The 23,724-nt window shown below is 40.0% G+C and overlaps 1 non-coding gene across 1 annotated transcript; it reads left to right on the top strand.

The window, feature by feature from the left end:
* Positions 1 to 1,257: 1,257 nt before the first annotated feature.
* LOC118488631 lies at positions 1,258 to 1,364 on the top strand. The gene has a single exon (XR_004885175.1). It is a non-coding gene; the product is annotated as a small nucleolar RNA R71 (small nucleolar RNA).
* Positions 1,365 to 23,724: the final 22,360 nt, after the last annotated feature.

Genomic DNA, 23,724 nt, shown 5'->3' with positions numbered 1-23,724 from the left:
GTTCCCAAGCCGAGCCTTTTGAACATTGACGAGGGCATGAGGTTAATGCTAGCTCCTAGGTCGGCTAAGGCATTGCGAACGGGCGATTCCCCTATTGAGCATGGAATCGTGAAGCTTCCGGGATCGATTTTCTTTTGGGGAAGTTTATTGAGCACGAGGGCAGAGCATTCTTCGCCTAAATTAACTAATTGCAAATTTTCAATTTTTCTCTTATGCGTAAGGAAGTCCCTCATGAATTTAGAGTATTTGGGCATTTGGGTTAGGACTTCGATAAAAGGAATATTGACGTGCAATTATTTTAACAGACTTTCTAATTTTGCGAATTGCTCATTTGTCTTTTGACGAATTAACCTACCGGGGTACGGAACTCGAGGAGCCTTGGTCGGCTTTGGTGATGGAGGAGAGTTCTTCTCCTGTAGAGGTGTCGGTACTGTTTCTTCCGTTGGCGGTGGCACTTCTGCAGGCCCTACGGTGCGGTTTCGTAGTGTGATGAGGTGAACTTGCGCCTTTGGGTTTGTTTCGGTATTGCTAGGTAATGCGCCTTGCGGTCTCTCGGAAAAATTTTGAGCTATTTGATTTAATTGTTTTTCTATGTTTTGAATGCTAGCTTGTTGATTTCTAAAATTAGATTCTAATTGTAGAAATCTTTCCGAGTTTTTCTTATCAGTGTCAGAGACGAGGCGAGATATAGTATCTTCGAGCCTTTCTCGTCCACCTTGTTGTTGAGTGAAATTTTGTGACTCATTTCTTGGTTGCTGAAAGTTTGTTCGTTGGGTTTGTTGGTTACTACTATTGCCGGGTTCCCTCCAACCAAGGTTTGGGTTGTTTCGCCATCCTTGGTTGTAAGTTCCCGTTGGAGGACCCGACGGCCTAGGTCTATTATCAATGTAGTTTACCATTTCTTGTTGATCGTCTGTTTCTTTCATGCAACTCCAATTTTCATGTGACCCACCACACTCTTCACAAGCCATAACCGAGACTGTTTTTGTCATTTCCAATTTTTTTATCTTTGAAGAAAGAGCCTCGATTTGGGCTTGTAAAGAAGTGCTTTCATCGACCTTATGGGCGCCCGGGGCGATAGATTTATTTCCCCGGGGGGTGTGCCATTGAAAATTGGTTTGAGCAATTTCCTCAATTTGATTATATATTTCGTGTGGGCGTCGATTACCTAAAAGTCCCCCGGAGCTAGAATCAAGTGTCTGCCTAGTGTGTGGCAACAATCCATTATAGAAAGTGGATACTTGTTGCCATATTGCGAGGCCGTGATGGGGACACTTGCGTAATAGCTCCTTGAACCTTTCCCAAGTTTCATATAAGGATTCCCCGTCCTCTTGTGAATATGTATTAATTTCAGCCATTAACTTAGCAGTTTTAGAAGGAGGGAAATACTTATATAGAAATTTTTGGGCTAGTTCATCCCAGGTGTTTACCGATCCAGCTGGGAGGGTGTTGAGCCAAGCTTTCACTCGGTCTTTTAGTGAGAAGGGAAACATACGGAGGCGGATGGCATCGTTTGATGCTCCATTGATCCGAAAGGTATCACATATTTCCAAGAAATTAGTTATATGTAGATGGGGATCCTCGTCCGCAAGCCCATGGAAGGTTGCGGAGTTTTGGAGCATTTGTATCAAATGTGGCCGAAGTTCGAAGTTATTGGCTTCGACATTCGGAGCATTGATAGCGGCGCCTAGATTACCTACGGTGGGTCGTAGATAATCCATAAGGGTACGTTGGTCCGCCATTGGAGGTGGATTACCCGAAACCTTCTCTTGGTTTTTGGCTTTTAACCTTTTTCTGAGAAAGCGTTCGGGTTCTTCTAGTGGTTCTTTTATGTCTTTATTGGAACTGGAGCTCATACACTACGTGAGGGTGGCGTCGGGTTCCAAGTCCTGCAATAAAAACAAAAAAGAATGTTGGTCAGAAGGTTCACCACGGCCCCGTGTTGAGCGAACACGGCCCGTGGTCGGAATTTCAGTGATTGTTTTCCAGATCCCAGTTACTGGAAGTTGGACACGGCCCCGTGTTGCACCGGCACGGCCCCGTGGTCAGCCTTCTGTAACTTGGAAAACAAAAACTGCTAGTGACGATGCTGAACACGGCCCGTGTCCGACCAGGCACGGCCCCGTGTTGAGCTCTGCAGAAGCTGAAAATCTAAGAAAAAATCCTAAAAAATTAAAAAAAATAAAAATATGATTAGGCCGTTGATTCCTAACTTTCTTAAAATCCTTGTGTCCCCGGCAGCGGCGCCAAAAACTTGATGTGCGTGAAGTGTGTTATAATTTTGATATATATTTAAGCCCCTTTTTACACTTTTAGCCAAGTTTTAAATTTATAAAACACGATATTTACTAACACTAAACACACATATGGGCAAGTGCACCCATCGTGGACGTAGTATAGTGTCGGTAAGATACCGAAGTCGTCCAAGGACACAAGAGCTTTTAATACCGGTTTATCCTCAACGTCTAACCAAATCAAAAAGTGAGAAAAATGTTTTAAACTAAGAAAAATAAAAACTAACTAAATGCTGAAAAATAAAATAAAATAAAAACAGATAGACAAGATGAATCACTTGGATCCGACACGTGTGTTAGTATAACCTTTGATTATTTTCGCACTTGTTTAAGAGATTATCTTAGTTATTGTAGTAGGCCCCTCTTTTGAAGGCGACGTTACCCTCAACCCAGTAGTTTGAGTCAGCAAGGATACAATCCTAAAGGGTCGGATTATTGAAAGATAATGAATTAAGTTATTAATGCAAATTGTGGTAGGCCCCGCTTTTGGCGGTGACGTTACCCTCGGCTAACTAGTCTGAGCAGCAGGGATACAGTCCTAAATAGCCGGGTTATAGTATTAATAGTAGTTAACTTATGAGGGGGTCAAAGAGTTTGGATCCCCGCCATCCAATACCTATGGGCATTGAAGGAGATCCTACTAAATTTGACCCAGGTCCCAAGCAGGACCTCTAAACGCTGAACAAGGGCAAGACCCTTACCAAACCGTTCCCTTAACCCCCGACCAGGTAGCCAACATACCTCCATATAGACCGTGGAGATATGAATGGTGAAAATCTTTTATTTTATATAGACAGTAAAATAACGCCAAGACACCACGGACAAACGATAAGGAAAGATCACCTTCAACATAAGTAACTAGTTATTAAAGTCATTAATACAAAACCAAATAAAAAGTGCAAAAGATTAAAAATAAAAAGTATTATACTAAACACTTGTCTTCACCAAGTGATGTAAGAGACTTAGGCAAACATGGCCTTGATTGTCAAGAACTCTTACGATCAATCTTGGATCCCGAGACGACTCACACACTCTACGATGGACAATGGATGATGGTGGTGGATGATGGTGTTATGGTGGTGGTGGGTGGTGGATGAAGTGTGAGAGAGGTGGTGTGCCAAAGGATGAAATGGAATGAAGCCAAGCACCCCTATTTATAGGCTGAACAGAAGGCTGGGCATGGCCCCGTGTCCGCTGGACACGCCCCCGTGCCCGTCTGACATTCTCTCTCTTCATTAATTGTAATTCGCAATTACAATTAATGCGCCTGCTGTACTTTCACCACGCCCCCGTGCCCGCTGGACACGGCCCCGTGGTGGGCAATGGAAGCTTCTACTGGTTTGTCTTTTCTGCTGCTTCCTGGGCACGCACCCGTGTTCGCTGGACACGGGGCGTGTTCAGTCTCTGTTTTCTCTTCTTTGCCTTGGGAGGTGCCGTTGAGGGTCCGGGCAGTCTACTTTTGTTCCTTTTCTTGTATTTATGCTAGAATTAGTTGTCTTTTTGCTTCTTTTGTGATTTTGAGCTCATTTCATCCTGAAAATACAAAAGGAAGACAAAAACACTCTTTTTCCAACATTAGTACTTAAAAAGGGTTAGTTTTATGCCTTAATTGATGTGATTTATATGTTGCATTTTACACACATCACAAATCATGGGTGGTGTAATTCTTTTCGTGCACCTTTAACTGTCGCGATGCATAGGCAATTACATTGCCCCGCTGCATAAGTACACACCCCATGCCAGTGTGTGAAGCATCGCAGTATACTACAAAATCTTCAACTCCTTCCGGTAGAGTTAATACCGGGGGCATTGCTCAACCTTTGCTTTAGGATCTCAAAAGACTCTTGTTGCTTTGGACCCCAATTAAACTTTACATTCTTACGGGCCAATGAGGTTAATGGTGCTGCTATTCTGGAGAAGTTCTCAATGAACCTTCTATAGTATCCAGCTAAGCCCAAAAAGCTACGAATTTCCGTAGGTGTCTTAGGTGCTTCCCAATTATTACAGCCTCTACTTTGGCAGGATCTACTTGGATACCTTGTTCACTGACAACATGTCCAAGGAACTGGACCTTACGAAGCCAAAATTCACACTTAGAGAATTTGGCATATAACTTCTCTTGCCTAAGCAGTCCTAAAATACATCGAAGGTGCTTTTCATGCTCCATTTGGCTACGCAAGTAGATAAGTATGTCGTCTATAAAAACAATGACGAACTTATCTAAATATGGTTTGCAGACTCTATTCATGAGGTCCATGAATGCTGCAGGCGCATTAGTGAGCCCAAAAGGCATCACTAAGAACTCGAAGTGTCCATATCTTGTTCTGAATGCCGTCTTCAGAACATCTTCAGTTCGAACTTTAAGTTGATGGTACCCAGATCTCAAATCTATCTTTGAGAAGTAACTCGCTCCTTGGAGTTGATCGAACAAGTCATCGATCCTAGGTAAAGGATAACGATTCTTGATCGTTACCTTATTCAGTTCACGGTAATCAATGCATAAGCGCATTGATCCATCCTTCTTTTTCACAAACAGAATTGGAGCTCCCCAAGGCGAAGAGCTGGGCTGAATGAAACCCTTTTCCAACAAATCATCCAATTGAGTTCTGAGCTCCTTCATTTCGGTAGGCGCTAGACGATACGGAGCTCGTGCAATAGGTGCAGATCCTGGAAGGATGTCTATCCTGAATTCTACTTGCCTCTCAGGAGGTAATCCAGGTAATTCGTTAGGAAAGACATCTGGATACTCTGAAATGATTGGAATATCTTCAATCTTCGGCTTCGGGTCATTAACAGTCACTTGTGCCATGTAAATTACACATCCATCCTTCAAATACTGGGATACTTTAAGAATAGACACATTGCTAGGCAACCCGTACTGTGTGTCTCCTTGGATAGTGACTGATTCACCGGAGGGGGTTTTGATAGTGATAAACTTTTTATCGCAGGCAATTTGGGCTTGGTTATGCGACAACCAATCCATGCCTAAAACTACATCAAAACCAGCCAATTTCATTGGCAGAAGGGACAACGGGATAGAATGGTTCTTAATGGATATGGAACATCCATCAAGAAGAGTGGAAGCTGATTCTAAGGTACCATCAGCGAGTTCTACCTCATACTTTATGTCTAGAGGCTTAATAGGCAAATTCAACAACTTACAGAACTTATGATCTACAAAGGACTTATCAGCACCGGAATCAAAGAAGACTCTAGCATAAGTATTATTGATGAGGAAGGTACCTGTTATGACGTTATAATCGGTCACCTTTCCCGTGCCTGCATCTGAAACACTCGGGCATTACCCTTCTTAGCCTCTTCCGGCTTCTTCGCATTCTTGGGGCAATTGGTTTTGATATGCCCCTTTTCATTGCAACCGTAACAGGTTGCATCCTTAATGTTCCGGCACTCAACAGACTTGTGCCCTTTCTTCTTGCATATCCCACATGGTTTGGCCTGTGGGTCCCTGTTGCACTTGCCAAAATGCCTCTTATGGCAAGTCTTGCACCTGGGCTTATCACCAGTTTGCCCTTTCTTGGAATCAGAGTTCCCCTTTCCTTTCTTGTTTGACTGAGAGGACTGATCATCCTCTTCCCCTCTTCAGAATTCTTCTTCGCCCTACTCCTCACAATATCCAAAGTGAGGGATAAAGATAGATCCACAGCGGATCTGTAGGTGGTTGGCTTTGAAGCCTTGACATTCCCCTTAACCTCAGGGGCCAAACCACCAATAAAATGCGCGATGCGCTTGGGCTCTGGTGTGACTAGATACGGTACCAACCTTGACATGGAATTAAAACTAGTCATATAGGATCTACAATCTAGATCCTTCATCACAAGGGTGAGAAAATCAGTCTCTACGCGCTCTACTTCGTGCTGAGGACAATAAGTGTCCTTAACCAGATCAACAAAATTTTCCCATGAAAGATTATACAGATGGACCTTCCCGGTGGACTGTACAAGTGCTTTCCACCATGTAAGGGCATCGCCCTTAAAAGACTGAGAGACAAACATAACCACATCCTCTTTAGCGCAACCGCTAATATCTATCACCGTTTCCATCTCATCTAACCACTTCATACAGTCTATCACCCTTTTTTCCCCTGTAAAGTCTCTAGGCTTACAGGAAACAAAATACTTGTAAGTACAACCCTTGGCGTGCCTAAGGGTAGGCTCAGGAACAACCTGCTTCTTGGGTATACTACCCTGGTTAGACGAGTGTAGGGACTCACTCTTCCTGTGAGTATGTGGCTGAGAATAGGTTTTCGAAAGTGTTTGAGACCGAACAACACTCGGCTCTTTAAACTTAGCCTCTACCGCTTGAGAAACTACCGCGATGATTAGGGCTTGCAGTTCGGCACCAGTAATATTGATTCTGGTGTTGCCCTCTGCTGGATGACTGTTTGCTTCGTCTGAGCCAGGCATTTCTGAATGCTATAATATAGACAATAATAATAATTTAAATTACATAAAAGTTAATAGAATACATTATTCTACTCACTATTGGACAGGGAAAAGATAGAATTTCACAACTGTCAATGTCATAAAAGACATTTTATTTATCATGAAACTCGTCTCGAAGGACATTTAAATAGCTTAGGAAGCTTGTCATAAGGACGAATTAAGATCTATCTAACGATCTCTAAGATCGGTGATCTTTTAAGGGTTGAACAAAGTTCATTGCCTTTTGACAAGAAGTTTATAAATTGTACTTTCATTGTCATTTTTACACCTTTGCTTAAAAGCATGCATATCAAATGGATGTCTTGGTGTATACATCATATTGATGTTTACTAGCCGTGATTCGCATTGATCATTTTGGCTTTATGTGACTTTGAAGGATCCAAGTATCCTATTTGGAAGCTTGTGTGGTTTCTCGTACCGCACAGCTGGAATGTCAACATGTTTTCAGATGTTAACAGGGATTTGCTATCTTAAAAAGGTTGTACCATCATAGCCAATTAATACTTTGGCTAGGTTATACCTCTAAGAGTTTCTTTGGCAGATCAATTATAAATTGAAAAGAGATAACATGGTGTATTAAAATACACAATTTAAAACCAAAGTTAAAACTTCATTACGATGAAAGCAAATACAACTGCCCTAAACGGGACTTAGGGAAAAGACAAACTACCCGCGCAGGGGCATACAGAAAATGAAAATAAGTCCACGCAGGGACTTGATACAGAAATTAAACAAATGTCCACGCAGGGACATGATTACAACAAACAAGAAAACAAATCAACCCTCTACTTCTTCTTCCCTTTGATAAGGTTCGCAAGACCTTTCATGAAACTGTTATGCCTTTCCTTGTTCTTCTTAGTCTTATGCTCGACCTTATCCAACCTCTCTAAGATTTCCTGAGTTTGTTGCTGCTGCTGAAGCTGCTGGGGAGGAGGTGGCTGATACGGAGGATACTGATAATCCCTGAATTGGGTAGTCAGTTGGAGGCATAGGAGGGTAAGTAGAAGGATAAAGGTGGTGATACTGCGCAGCCGTAAGATATGGGTCATGAGTTCCATAGCCCAATGGATATCCCGACGGGTCTCCATAAGGATTGTACCCGGAAGAACCTGGGTACGTCGGAATTGGGTTATCAAATCCCACAGGCGGCATAGGTGGTGCATAAGAAGCTTGCGGAGGGTTACCCTCCGGTGCCGCGTTTGAGGGCCCACCCAACTGAGGGTCCTCTGGAATAGGGGGATAGGAACTCGAACCACGAGGAGAACTGAAACGGGGTCCTCCTCTCACGGACATGCGTGCGTTCCTCCTTCGCCTCGGAGGTTCGGGAGGTGGCTGCGGTGGCTGCTATGGCTCCTCTACCGGGAGTGGTGGTGGTGAGACAGCTTGAAGTTGAGGATCTTCTAAAGGTGGTTGAGTCGGGGAGCTATGATAAGATGGAGTAAAGAACCAGTCATAAGTAGCCATCCTCTCTTGGAAGGAGTCGGGTCCACGGTAAGGGGATCCCTGAAACGGAGACCCACTAGATATGCTGATAGGGTGGCCCGGGGTTCCTGTTTGCATCTCCGGGTCGGGGTCATCATCCATCTCCATTTCCTGAGAGAAATGGTCCTCAGGGCCCAATGGGTTATAGCCAAGGAAGTCGTTAACATAGTCGGCTGGGTTGAACTGTCTTGGGGAGTAGGGGGATTCGAATGATGAAATGAATGAGATTGCAAAGAGTTATGCGGTGGGTAAGATTCATGCGAATGGTGAGATTGATCAGAATGGTGAGAGTGTTCGGGCTCATTTGGAGCAAATGGTCCGAAAGAAGGATGAAAAGATGGCGATGAGCTCAGCGAGACTGAGTGTCTTGCCGGCTCGTACAGCTGACCCCACATATCGTGAGAGTTGGAGGAGGATAGAGACGCCGTTGGAGTGCGTCTGTGTGATGGTCCAGCTGATGACGGTCCCCCACGCATGGGACCTTTGCCTCGTCCTCGTAGTCTTGGAGGCATGATGGTAGCTTCCTGTTGAACAAGAGAACAAAAATAAAACAAAACATAATAACAGTAAAGGAAGAAGTAAAGATGCATCCTAGGTCATTTGCCTAGACTCGAGAGTCTAAGGAATGTGCTTATTGTGTCATTGAGATTAAACACAAAAGGTTAGTGTTTAATTCACTCAATGTTGGCTCTGATACCAACCTGTCACACCCCATTATTCCACGTGTTACCGGTGGGCCCGGCGGGGAGTATCGTGACGTAGTTGATATCATCATTGTCAACACACACAATGATATAGCACAGCGGAAGGCTGGTAAATAAACTATTACAAACCATACTGTCTGTCGATGTTCGAGTACAAGAATAATACAGACTGGAATGTAATAAGATCCACAGGCGGATCATAAAGTACAAAGAAACAAAAACTACAGACTCCGGGCATCTATGGGATTTGCAAGATCCTCTACAACACCCTATAGCTCCAGCCTATTTCGATAAGTACCTGTCAATTCAATCTTTAGGAAAATACGTCAGTATACACTGGTAAATACAATTTAACTGACTCGTTTTGAAAACATTTTAGAAAATTGATTTAGATGCACATGGCACAAATGTTTTATAACTTGGGACGATCTTTATTAAGATCTTGTATACAGCTTTACGTATTTGTCATACAAGTGGGGCCGGTTTGGATGCCGGACATGATTAACTGACTCACCACTTATAGAACCCACAGAGGAGTTATCCCCAGCTTGTGGGTAATTTAATATTTAGCATTTGCATCTGTCAGGTGCATGCCTGCACCCCGTGCATAGGTTGTGGCCATTAATAACTTAAATGAGCCGAGGATATCCAGGACACGGTCGTTAACCCCCAATTGTTTATGTTATCAAATAATACAGATTAAAACGGGTTATGCGGATTTATTAAATCACTATCCGACAAAATAATCCCATACCCGACCAAGCGGTATTAATATACCGTATCCCAAGCCCGTATAGGGAAAATAAGTTAAAAGTATTTACCTGATGTAGCAGTAAATTCCTAAGTTTCTTGAAAGGCACTTTTTACCGGAAGCTATAAATCTGTATAGAAGGTTTAATTTATCTATTAGGATGCTAAGGGGTCGTTATTTAAGTCAAAGACTTAGACCAGCTAGCTAGAAGGAAACCTTATGGACCTAAACGGTAAATTAAGCGGAGACCGGGATAGAATGTGATTTAGACCTGACAAGCTTGGATACTTGTATAATATGGGTAAACTAAACACATTCTGGAAAATAAGGTTTAAATGACAAAGTTAAGCCCGTTTCGGCTATTTTACGTAAATTAGTCATGTAAGCCGTTCTGAACGCGTAAATGCGTAACGGGTAACCGAATGAACTATAAACAGGTCTTAATCATTATTATGCTCATAATATGTTAATATAACAGTAGCATATCAACATTTATGCCCAAAAAAAAAGCAATTTAAACCAAAATAAGTCCCATAAGGGCATTTCGGTAATTTTGATGCTCCTAAAAGAGTTTATTTATAAAACTGAGTTCCAGGTCTGATTAGATTAGTAAAAACATGCATTTTATTAAGTTATTTCAGTAAGATTCTTAATATATGAAACATACACCTTTTTCGACCAACTATACACCGTAGGGGCATTTTGGTAATCTTACATAGGCTTTTAAAAGCTAAAAATAGGTTTCTGAGTTTAAAACTATAACTTACTGTAATATTATGTAAATTAACTTAAAACATCAGTAGGTTATGAGTTTTATATGATAAATATAGCTTTGACCCATACTAGGTGCTAAAAACGCTTTATATGCGATTTAAAGGGCTAATTTGGTAAAAATAAGAAATCTGATATTTTGGTCAGTTTATAATGTTCAAAATATTATATTTATCATTTGAAATCAGTAGCAAAAAGTTTGGCTTCAAAATGTTTTGTAAAACTCGTTTTATGCATGAAAAGGATAAAACCGGTAATTACCGAAATTAGGCTATAATCCTATGTTAAGCTCAGCCTAAAAATAAATAAAAATCTTCAAAAATCCCAAAATATTATTTAACATCAGTAAGTAAAAAGTTAGGTGTCAAAAATTGGGTTTAGGTAGGCATTATGCTAATTACACCTTTTATTTACTAAAAAGTCCCTTAATTACGCTATTGAGCATAACTCTCATTCTAGACCTCAAACCGATGTCAAATTTTCGGGGCATGTCTATATATTAGTAACAAAGGTTTTAGTTCATTCACATTGCTAAAAATCTCGGTTTTAAGCAAAAAGGGCATTTTAGGCATTAATGAGCATAATTACGATTAGGAGCATAAATTATAAACGATTAGGCACCATGCAATATAACTTCAGAGGGTTATACTACAATGTAATATGGTCCTAATGGAACCTTAAAACGTGGAAGAACTAAGCTTGAACGGGTCAGAACTGAAAGTCAAAGCAAAAGTCAAGCTTTTGCGACTTTCGGTTATAATCTGCCCTTAGACTATTAATTGTCGGATTAGGACTGATAAAACATGATTATATAATAGTTATCAAGTCATTAGAATGTTAAATTATAATTTAGAACCCCTGGTTTATTAATTTTAATCAAATATGTAATTTCAGTCCAGTTTGACGTTTTGTCAAACTACTTTGACCCGACCTTTAATCAGTCAAACGAGATAATTAGGAGACACCCTTTCAGGGGTTAATCACCTATGCTAATGTGGTTTCATAACCACTTTCAATTTGATCAGTGGTTAAGCCACATGTAAATAAAACGAAAGTCAAACTAATTAAGCACTAAGTTTGACTTTTAAGTAATTAAGCTAATTAAACAACTTAAAGAAGTAATTAGAAGCTTACTAATGGTCCTAGCAATCGTTTCTACACTTGTAATCCACTTGTTACTGCTGAGAGCTCTTGAGCAAGTCCTTAGTGAAGCTTGTTGCAATTGATGTGCCAAGAACACAAGACTATGCTTCTATTTATACTAAATTAGATGCTCTAGGATCACTTCCAGGTGTTATTGGAGGCTCTGAGATCAATCCAGTTGTCCTACCTATTGTAATAAACCGACTTACAGCTCCCTAGGTCGATATCTTTGAGGTTAAGGCGGTGGAACAGGCCAAACCCGCACCTGGCAAGAGTTTTCTGATACTGGCAGTTTGAGGTGGGGCGCGTAAGACCTAAGGGGGTCTTACGCGGGCCGCGTGGACTGGGAAAACTGGTAAACCAAGTTTGAAACTTGGCAGTTTCAGTCCCTGAACGTTTTAAACCCTTTTTAACTTCATTTTTGGCAATCAAGGCCCTTGTAGTTAATTTCTTGGAGCCAAAGGAGGTACAAACAAACTTCGTTAGGCTCGGGTTCGTTAAATTCCTTCAAGAATGCAAGTTTCATCAAGTTGACGCTTTTAGCCCAAAGTTTAGTAAACATGCTTAACGTTCTCGAAATCTCGTGAAATTTTTATCATATATTCTCGGGAGTATATTTGAATATTACGAAGCTTCGTTTTCGTTAAAAGGCCACTCAGAGGTCAGAAATGACATATTGACACTTTTAACCCTTGTAATTTATAATCTTCCGATTATTTTCACAAACGGCTTCGCATACCCAATCAATCACCCATTTAAGAATATTTCTTCACGTGTGGTCATTCAGAGGCTCATGTTTGGCATGTTGACACTTTTAGTCCTTTCGTTTGCATATTTTCACTTGTTGTCAACTTTAGTCCCTTAAACTCAATCTTTCACATAACCGGAGTTTAGGACACGTGTCTATGTATAATTGGACACGTTTTTACGTGGTTTTACAGTTGCAGATTGTCCAGAAGTTTCCACAACAACTATCATTACTATTTAGTTTAATTAATACATCCCATACCGTATCCCAAATAATAAAAAAAATTATTACAGATAACAACTAGTCAAATATTCTGTTCCGACAACTTAGATTCAAATATAAATATTGATCAAATGCTTCTAGAGACTGGATCTGCAAGATCTACAGACAACTATGCTCTAGACGCTTATTCTAAGCTCGCCTTCCTAGCAGATAAGCATCCTAATTGTCTGTCACATACGTTAAAATAAAGTCAATACATAAAATATAAAGGTGAGCATACAAGTTTGATAATAGCATATAAAGTTCGAAATAGTTTACGCATAACCAGCACGTACATAGAGGAAAACGAAGCATGTTAATTATCGACATGGATCTATCGATACCAATGACTGCGGGTTGACTGTCCGAGACAGTTCGCAATACATGATTACCACCGTAATCCATGCAAGTAATTGTCCTTAACAACCCCCGTGTGAACGGGTGCTGAGTCCAAACAGTAGTACTACGTCGTTAAGGCAGGTAGACAGCATTCCACGTGTAAACATAACAACAAGCATTCATTTAGTCACGTAATACATGCAGAACGGTTAGCGTTTAAATAATTGAGTAGTGTGTTCGATTGTGATTTAGTTAAGTAACGTATGTAACACCCAAAAGTGCTAAAGCAAAAAGGGTTCGAGTATACTCACAGCGATTGATTGATGGATTGAAGGGAGCGCTTGAGAGTAGGGTTAGCCTGAATAGTTCGATAGCATAACGATGAGTAACGCGTTGAATGGAAACAAGTGTTGATGGGTCGAACAGCCTGGTCGATCGAACTGTAGGTTCGATCGAACGGGTTGTTCGTTCGGTTAGACAGTCCGTTCGGACAGCCTGTTCGATCGGCCGGTAGGCTCAATCGGTTGGACTGTTCGAGTGGATTGTTTCTTCCTTTGAGTAGGATGTGTTTGTGTATGATGGCTTGACCTTTTGAGGTTTTTGTTGTAGTATTTGAGAACATTGAAGTGTTCTTACCTTTCAGGTCGATCGATCGAACGGGCCGTTCGATCGGCCGGCTTAACCGATCGGTTGGATACTTCAGTAGTAAGTCCTCAGCAGGATGTCACCTGATCAGACATCATGTTTGATCGGGTGGCACTCCAATACGTCGAACGATTTGAAAAAATCGATTAAGGGTTGAAGCATAGTATCTCATGATCCGAAGAGTAATTCAACCCAAACCGTAGTTCGATCGAACCGTACTTCGTTCAATACTAGGCTCTATGAAATTGTTAAAGCGTGGGGCCATGTGCTAGCCGATCGGTTGGCCTGGTCGATCGGCTGACATGTCCGACCGGTTGGGCTGTTCGTTCGAACAGCCTGTTCGATCGGTCAGCATTCTGACATGGTCGGCCTGTTCGTCTAACACTTAGCTGTTCTGATTGTTTGACGTTATATCGAGGTATTTTGATGTAAGGACCTTCAAAAATGTCCCTAAATAACCCATAAATACAAAATCGGACCCCTGAAACCCTAGTGTACATGAAAAATCAAGAAAATCAAGAAAACTGGGTTTCAGGCGGGCCGCGTAAGGGATAAGCATGTCCTTACGTGGGCCGCGTCAACTTGAAATTCATCCGGATAAGCATCCGGGCCACGTATAACCCATCTGTCAACCCTAAACCCATGACCCATGCAGCCTATACGTAGACTAGGCGGCCACGCGGGCCGCGTATGATTTAACTAAGGGTTTACGCGGGCCGCATAAAACACAAATTCAGGCTATAAATAGCCTAGCTCAGGGGCTTTCATTCTGTGTCGATGAAATCTTTTATAAATGAATTCTCACTGTTATAAAGCTATAATTTCATCATTGAGAGGTGTTGCTACGATACCGGGTATTAACTCGATCGCTATTACGATTCAACGTCCGATCGATTGAAACTATCCAACGAATGTTTAAGTGCTGCTCAAATTGGGTTTATACTTTGTCATTCGTCGTTAATTCGATGGATGTTTAAGTATCGCACTTTGTCATTTGTTGTGAGGGTTTAATCTCGTGAATTGTCGTAAATGTTGTATTAGTTACTAACCCAGTTCGTGTGCATTGTTATTTAAATTAGGTTAAACAGGCTAATCAGTAGATTAAACTCCGCCCGTATAAATCTACAATGTGAGTCATTCTCTTTTTATCAAAGTATTTCCAAATCTCTATTTATTTCAAAGTTATAACTACAGGGATTAAGTCTTTGTAATCACCAAGTTACAGCCGGTATGTGGGGTTTTGTATACATTACTTGATAACCGTCACCATTGGACAACGGGTTAGCCAAGGGGTGATATGACCATAGTCACAGACACCAATTGGACAACGAGATAGCCAATAGGTGGTCGAGTGACAAATACCGTGGGTATATGGTTGATAAACAGAAACATTGTAATCGCTCTTAATACTGTAAATTATAACAAAATGCCGTTTTAACAAAAAGAATGATTTACTCAGTATTTCCCGCTGACAAAACCTTTTTCAAACATGTTTCAGGTGATCTGTTGTAATCCAAGAAAAGTGCCGTGAAGCACTACAAGCTTAAGGAAGTGGCTCAATATAAATAAATAAAGAAACATGTTTTGTGAAATAATGATTTCCCAGTGAAATCCCTTTATTATAAATTACAGGGTTTTATCCCTAAATTATGTAATAAAGTAAACGGGCATTTTTAGTATTAAAAAGGATCCTGTATTAAAGACTTCCGCTGTCACCTAAATTAAAAACCACGGGGTTCCTGTCCCGCGGCTCCGGACCGGGTCAAACCGGGGCTGGGGCCGTGACAGGAAAAGGTGGTATCAGATCCACTAATTTAAGCCTATTAAAGTATTTGGGGAATACTTAAAATTGCTGATTGCCATTCTGTGATTATGTGTTTTATTAACTGACTATTTATTAGTTACAGTATGGGTAAACAAAGACTTTCAGCTATCTATCATAAATTAAATACTTGACCTAAAGAAAAAGTAACTTCCTCAAAATACCCAGCAGATATGGAGAAAGGAATATTTGTCCGTAAGGCACAGTTTGAAAAACCACTTTCTCCCAATAAAAGAAGTTTGATTATTAGGAAAAGTCAGGAGAAAGGAAAGAAATCACAACCAAAGGAAATGAGGTTTAATCCGGAAACCCAGGAAATAGGCAATAATCCACCTTGGGAAGACAAATTAGATGAAAAATGGGCAGATCTTTATATGTTAGCAACGGTAGCAATAAATACCAACCTTTAAAACTATCAGGACCCTGAATAAGTATTAGCACCTATATTACCTACAAGCCAGAAGCTCTAAAGAAAAGTTATCCCGTAAATAAATAAATTGCGATAAACCCTAGTGTGTTTCAAATTTCAGTTGTCCTTTGTATTAAATTAATCACCCGGTATGCAATAATGAGTTATCTGAAGCCCTTCAGAATCTCAATCTTTATCCTGTACCAATAGAACTTTCCAACGACTTCACTGGTTACATTGCTGATTTGGAGGAACCTATGGAATTTCAAGCTCCACCTCTGGAGAAAGCAAAGCCTAAGAAAAGAAGAAGATATGTAGGATTGAGGAAAGTGCGCAGGAGGAAACCAGCAACTAGGAAAATTCCCAAAATAGAAAATCCTATGGATAAAGGAAAAAGGATCGAGATCGGAGAAAGTTCTAGGCCAGCAGAGATAGAAATCGGGGAAAATGTTAGGCAAACAAAAATAGAAATCGGGGAAAGTTCTAAGCAAACTCAAGAATTTCCATTTCAGGAGGAATTAGATCATCTACTGGCAAGCTGTGATATCATTAGACCTATCACCAACAATCTCTACCCTTATCCTGTTGAAACCCAACTTCCAATGAACTTGGAACCAGCTAGTCCAGACCCTCTAATCCACACTCAGCCTTTAGGAGAAATGGACGAATGGTGGACTAACGACTGGCAGTTTCAAAACCTTCTTAATAATCCTTATACCTTTTTCCCTCAGTTTGACCCAGAACCTATACCAAACCCACCGATGAGTAATGAGAACCTAGCCGAACTCCGCCATTTTGGCGAGGAGCTAATAGGTACAGGGAATAGGATCCGGGAAATGGGAGAGCAAATCTCCTGGAAATACGACGAGAGGGAACGTCGCTACTAAAATGCCAGCTGATAAAGGAATAGTGGGGTTGGGAGGCTATGTTTATAACAGTAGTAACAAAAATATAACTATGTAAAATAGCTTAAAAATAAAATTCTGTAAAATAACAGTGTGTACGGATACCTAATATAATCTATAAAAATGAAAGTCGAGAAATCGACAATTTTGGCTACACGTGTGTTGTAAAAAAAAAATTATGTGCTTATGTGCAATTGTTTTGTTTAATTATCGATTATTTGACACTAATAAATTACACCTATAATAATTATCAGATGGAAAACGCTGGTAATGAACCAGTTAGTGAAGTAAATCAATCTGAGCAAAATCAGGAAAATCAATTTATGACTAGACAAGATATCGAGAATATCGTTGCTTAAGGGATAGCCAATGCTATTCCAGCAATTCTGGCTGCTGCCCAGAAACCTGCTGAACCTCAACAAATCATTCCTAGTAAACGTACTCAAGAAGACAACTTCAGTAACAGCATAAACGGAGGCGGCAATCATGATAATCACGACAATGATCCATGGCAGGCCCCACTCCTTAAGAAAATGAAAGCTGCAATGCCTGGTTGCACTTACAAAGAATTTATTGCTTGTAAACCAGCTGAATTTGCAGGCAATGAAGGGGCGACTGCGACACTGCGTTGGTTGGAGAAAACCGAAGCAGTAATTATGATAAGTAATGTGCTGAAGATGACAAGGTTATGTATGCGTCACATCTTTTCAAAGAAGGGGCACTAGAGTGGTGGAATACGGTACTTCAAGCAAAAGGAAGAAATATGGCCTACGCCATGAATTGGGAAGAATTTAAGCAGTTAATGGAAAGAAAATTTTGTCCTGAATATGAAAAGGAACAAATGGAAAATAAATTCCTAACCCATAGAATGGTGGGTGTAGATTGTCTAGGATATACGTCGACCTTCTTCGAATATGCTAGAGTGGTACCAACACTTGCTTCGCCAGAACCGGTGCTCATTTCTCGTTATATTTGGGGATTCATGGGCGAAATCCGTAATATCGTTAAAGCTGCGAGACCTCGCACTATTGACAATGCGGTAGAATTAGCTAACACCCTAACTGATGAGCTGGTACGCACAAGAGAAGAAAATCGAAAGAAGGAGTTGGCTCAGAAAATTACCCAAGGATTTCGTATGGGTAATAATAATAACAAGTTTAAAAAAAGGGGAACCGGGCAATCTTGCACTCCGCCTTTCTGCAAGAATTGTAGAAAGAAACATTTTAGAAAATGTAATGAAGCCTGCAACTTTTGCAAAGTTGTAGGACATCGTGAGGAAGATTGTAGAAAGCAAACCAGAATCTGTTATAACTGTGGAGAAGCTGGGCATTTCAAAACTGAATGTCCCAAATTGGTCAAACCAGCAGACAACAAAGTCAAGACAACTGATGGAACTGCTAAAAAGAATGCCAGAGCATTCCAGCTGACTACTCAAGAAGCAGAACTTATTCCCGATGTGATCACTGGTATGTTCCTTGTTCACAACGTGTATGCAAAAGTATTATTTGACTCTGGTGCAAACCAAAGTTTTATCAATACTTCATTCTGCCAAGCTCTTAATTTACCTTTAACCAACCTTAGGCAGATTTTTTCAGTCGAAACGGCAGATGAAAATTTTGTTAACATAGATAAAGTTTTGCAAGAAGGGAAGATAGAACTTTTAGGCCATAAATTTTCTGCAAACCTGTTACCCATGAAATTAGCCGGATTCGATGTCGTGTTAGGAATGGATTGGTTATTAGCAAACCATGCTCGAATCCTTTGTGATAAAAATTCCGTAGAAATTCGTACCCCCACAGGAAAAGTAATTTTAATTACAGGAGATAGACCTCGAAAGACACTAAAATTCATTTCAGTAATGAAGTTGGCTAGTTATTCAAGAAAACAAGGAATGGTGTATATGATTTCCATAATCATTAACACTAAGAGTAAGAAACTTCAGGAAATCCCAGTAGTTTCAGAATACTCCGATGTATTCCCAGAAGAACTACCTGGATTACCACTCGACAGGGAAGTAGAATTTAGGATTCATCTAATTCCTGGAACTACACCGATTGCTAAAGCACTTTATCGGTTAGCACCCACATAAATGCTAGAATTGAAAAAGCAGTTAGATGAATTGCTAAGTAAAAGATTCATACAACCTAGTTCATCCCCATGGGGAGCACCAGTGTTGTTTGTGAAAAAGAAAGATGGATCGATGAGAATGTGTATCGATTATAGGGAACTGAATAAAGTTACAATTAAGAATCGATATCCATTACCTAGGATCGATGATCTTTTTGATCAACTTCAAGGAGCTAGATATTTCTCTAAGATCGACTTACGCTCGGGATATCACCAATTGAAAGTACAAGAAGAAGACATACCTAAAACTGCTTTCAGAACTAGGTATGGTCATTACGAGTTTACAGTTATGCCCTTCGGACTAACGAATGCACCTGCAGCATTCACGGACATGATGAATAGAATCTGTAAACAATACTTGGATAAATTCGTTATTGTCTTCATTGACGATATACATATTTATTCCAAAAGTCAGGATGAGCATTGTAAGCACCTGCATGCACTTTTAACATTATTAAGAAAGGAAAAGCTTTACGCCAAATTCTCAAAGTGCGAATTTTGGGTGCAAGAGGTGCAATTTTAAGGTCATATGGTGAATCACGAAGGTATTCACGTAGATCCTTCTAAAATAGAAGCAATCACCAAATGGAAGGTCCCGCAATCAGCCTTGGAAGTTAGAAGCTTTTTAGGATTAGCCGGATATTACAGGCGATTCATTAAAGATTTTTCTAAAATAGTTGTACCATTGACTAAGCTAACCTGTAAAGCAATTAAGTTTGAATGGGGACCTAGACAAGAAGAAGCTTTTAAGATTTTAAAGCAAAGGTTGACAAATTGTCACACCCCCAATTTCCACGTGTCACCGGTGGGCCCGGTGGAGGGTATGGTGACGTAGTTGGCATCATCATAGACAAACAACACAATATAATAATGCACAGCGGAAGCAAAGATAGATTCATTTCAACTTTAAATAAAATGTAATATTAAATATCACGAGTAGTTGAAACGGATCCACAGACGGATCAAATAAAATAAGATAATTGTTCAACAGTTTTATTGTCGTCCGAGCTTGCGAGACTATTGTGGACGCTCTAGGAGACAACCAGCCTAGTACGTGTAGTACCTGCACTTAACCTTTTGGGAAAATACGTCAGTTTACACTGGTAAATACAAATTAACTGACTCATTTTAAAATGATTGAAAATTGATTTAAATGCACATGGCATAAAATATTTTTATAACTTGGGATAATTATGCAATATAATCTTGTGAACGAATTACATGTTACTCGTGCGTTCAGTAGCCCGATTCACAGACCGGGTTAAAGATTAATAGACACACCACAATATAGAGTTATACACTGACGGGTGTACGCCTACACCCCGTGCTCTGGTCGTGGCAATCTCGTAAGATAATGCCAAGGATATCCGGGACATGGTCATTAACCCCCCAAAGGCTTAAAGTAAAACAAGACTGTTTAAATGAGCCGATCAAATTATTCGCTTGAACACCCAAGGGTGCAAGATTTGTACGCTCAATCAAGCGGTATTCTATATACCGTAACCCAAGCCCGTATAGGGAAAATAAGTTAAAAGTATTTACCTTAGTAAGTATGAATCACAATTGGCAAGTGAAGATAGCTTTTACTGGGCCTCCTATTCTGGAACAAAGGTTTATAATAACCTATTGGATTCCTAACGGGTCTTTTATTTAAGCCTAAGCTTGACCGGTTAGTTTTAAGGACGATACGGTTCAAGCGCACGATTAAGCGAAGACCGGATAGAATGTGATTTAGACCCGACAAGTTTGAATACTTGTATAATATGGGTATACTAAATACGTTCTGGATTTTGAGACAAAAATGATAACGTTTGACCCGTTTCGGTCAATTTATGCAAACTAGTTACATAAACCGAACCGAGCGCTAAAAGAGCGTTACGGGTAGCCAAACGAGTCATATGCAAGTTCCCTGAGATAATATGCTTTAGATATGATATAATATCAGCAAGTTATGTCCCATTATGCCCCGAATGAATTTAAACTCAATTTATGCCTTATAAGGGCATTTTGGTCATTTAAAAGATTATAAAAGGGTTAAATTGGAAATCTGAGTTACAGGTCTGATTTATACAATAGATATATTTAATTTGACATATTATAACAGTAGGGTATGACCCATATACAAAACTTATCATTTAAAATCAAACTATGCACCGTAGGGGTATTTCGGTAATTTCACAAGGGCTAAAAATGTCAAAACTGGAAATCTGAGTTCAAAAACTTATACTTACTGTTATTTTATAAAAATATGCTAAATACATCAGTAGGTATAATCCTTATATGTTTAATATGGGTATAACGCATACTATGCGTTAAAAACGCTTAGAAAGGCGATTTAGAGCCGTTTCCGGGTTTTCAAAAGAAAGCTGAGATTTTTATATTTCCCGAATGCTCAAAATAATTTATTTAGCAAATAAAATCAGTAGAAAAAGGTTTGGGGTCAAAAGGATTTATAAAACTCATTTTATGGCTTAAACGGTCAAAACCGGTATTAACCGAATCAACTTAGCGACCTATGATACGATCAGCCAAAAATTAAATAAAAATCTTCAAAAATCCCAAAATATTATATAACATCAGTGGGTAAAAAGTTTTATATCAAAAAGTGGCCTTAAATAGGTTATACGCTAAATGCGCCTTTTATTTAACATAAAGCTATAGTTTTACGATATCGGCCATAACTCAAAATCTGGACTTCCAACTGATCTCAAATTTTCGGTGCAAGTTTATAAATCAGTAATAAAGATTTCTACTCTTTCACTTTTCCAAAAATCACGTTTTATAACAAAAAGGGCAAAATAGTCAACTTTAAGCATAATCAGAAACATGCATATGAATCGGTTAAGCATAGACTCAAGTAGAAAAAATTCCAGAGAGTTAAACATAAATAAAAATGGTCAAAAATAAACTCTAATACAGATCTCAAACATGCATGCACGGATCCGAATCGAGAGTCAAAGGAAAAGTCGTTTTATAAGACTTTCGGTTCCGATCCGAGTTTATACTAAAGATTGTCGAGTTGATCATGATAAAACATATTCCTATATTCATTATAAAGTTATTTTTGATGATCAAACTGATTGCATGTCATCTACATTACCATTTATGCTATAATTTGCAAAAACACTTCCTGTTGACTTTTTAAGAACAACTTTGACTCGACAAATAGCATGCTTAGAGTGGGAATCAGAGAATACCCTTTTGAGGGTTTGTTTCCCACATAAATACCAACATGTAGGTACTTTCAATTTGAGAAATGACTGAGCCATTTTCGTTTAATTGAAAAGTCAAACTATAACTATGACGGATTGACTTTTGGCTAAAAATCAAAGCTAGAACGAATTAGAGGAAGTTATGGATGCTTACAAGAGTCCTAATGAAGCCTAGATAGCACTTTGTAGTAGCCTTGTCGATCAGAAAGTCCCTGGAGATGCCTTGTGAATTCTTGCAAGTTTTGGTGTTCTTGGTTACTACACAAGTGCCTCAAAAATGAAGCTTTGATCAGATTAAATGGTGTTTTCAGGTGTTATGAGAGGCTCACAGGTGTCTCAACATGCATGCCCATCTATTGGTGAGTTTTGGAGGTGCTGAAAGCTGTCAAGCACTCAAAAATCGGACCCAAATACTACTGATTCGTGAATTCTGCATCTGGGCGCTGGGTCGCGGCCCGCGTAAGGCCTCAGGCGGGCGCCTGGGGTCTGCAGCTCCCAAACTTTTGTCCAATGTTGCAGTTTTGGTCCATGTTCTTAACACGCGAGGTTTTTGCAGTATATCTTGACTCATAAACCCTCAAACTTGATTTTTAGGAACCTTGGGATATTTACCAACATGGTAAAGTCCTCGGTTAACTTTGCGCTCACCCGAAAAGTCATGAAATTCGACGTTGACGCTTTTAACCCCTCAAGTACGGTTTTGGCCATAACTTTCTCATACGATAACGAAACTTCATGAAATTTTTACCACATATTCTAGTGAGTATATTTTATCATTACAAAGCTTCGGGGCAGCCAAAAGATCACTCAGAGGTATAAATTCAACATGTTGACACTTTTAGTCCCTATAGTTTGTAATTCCTCACTTTCGTGTATTTCCCGCTTCGTATGATCCATGATCTATCCGTTTAGGGTTATAAACACCATGTAGGGTTATTATAGAGTCTATTTATCCATTGTTGACACTTTGGACCCTTACGTTCCATAGTTTTCACTGTTTGTCAACTTTAGTCCCTCTAAAGTATGTTTTCACATATTCTAAGCCTATGACACGTGTCAATGCATTATTGGACGTAAATTTTCGAGGTGTTACATCCTCACCCCCTTAAAAGAAATCTCGACCTCGAGATTTACTGGAACAAATGAGGGTATTTTTCTTTCATCGTGGATTCCACTTCCCACGTGTATTCGGGACCTCTACGGGCATCCCACTTGACCTTAACAATAGGTATGTACTTTCTTTGGAGCTTCTTAACCTGTCGATCCTCAATCGACAACGGTTTTTCCACAAATTTCAAGCTTTCATCAATGTGTATGTCTGTATGCGGTATGACCAGTGATTCGTCAGCGAAACACTTCTTCAGATTACAGATGTGGAACACATTATGTATAGCGCTAAGTTCTTCAGGCAAGTTTAACTTGTAAGCAACTGACCCGACACGTTCGATAATCTCGAAAGGTCCTATATATCTCGGGCTTAGCTTGCCTTTCTTACCAAATCGCATCACCCCCTTCCAGGGCGATACCTTAAGCAACACTTTATCACCTACCTCAAAGTGAAAATCTTTGCGCTTAGGATCCGCATAACTCTTCTGCCTATCCCTGGCAGCTTTCAAACGATCGCGAATCTGAACGATCTTGTCTGTCG

Source organism: Helianthus annuus, chromosome 16 (genome assembly GCF_002127325.2).
Source record: "Helianthus annuus cultivar XRQ/B chromosome 16, HanXRQr2.0-SUNRISE, whole genome shotgun sequence".
NCBI lineage: Eukaryota > Viridiplantae > Streptophyta > Magnoliopsida > Asterales > Asteraceae > Helianthus > Helianthus annuus.
The sequence above is the reverse complement of the archived record's forward strand: the minus strand, read 5'-3'. Positions and strand labels throughout refer to the sequence as shown.